Source organism: Nanorana parkeri, unplaced genomic scaffold (assembly GCF_000935625.1).
Source record: "Nanorana parkeri isolate BGI_ZX_2015 unplaced genomic scaffold, ASM93562v1 scaffold3522, whole genome shotgun sequence".
NCBI lineage: Eukaryota > Metazoa > Chordata > Amphibia > Anura > Dicroglossidae > Nanorana > Nanorana parkeri.
The window spans coordinates 34,637-34,915 of record NW_017309790.1 but is presented as its reverse complement, the minus strand read 5'-3'; positions in this window follow the sequence as shown (position 1 = coordinate 34,915).

Here is a 279-nt window from a genome sequence, read left to right as displayed (position 1 = left end):
GTGTGCTCTGAGGGCGTGCCATGACCAGGGAACCCCCAGGAGGATCACCATGACTCCTGACCCCCAGGAGGATCACCATGACTCCTGACCCCCAGGAGGATCACCATGACTCCGACCCCCAGGATGGTCCCCTTGGCTCCTCCCTGGGTATCGGCTCATTATATGGGGGGCGGTGACCGGGGAACCTCCAGGAGGATCACCATGACTACTATCTTCAGAACAATCACTGTGCCTCCTACCTTCCGGGGGGTCGCCGTGGCTCCTGTCCTTTGGGGGGGG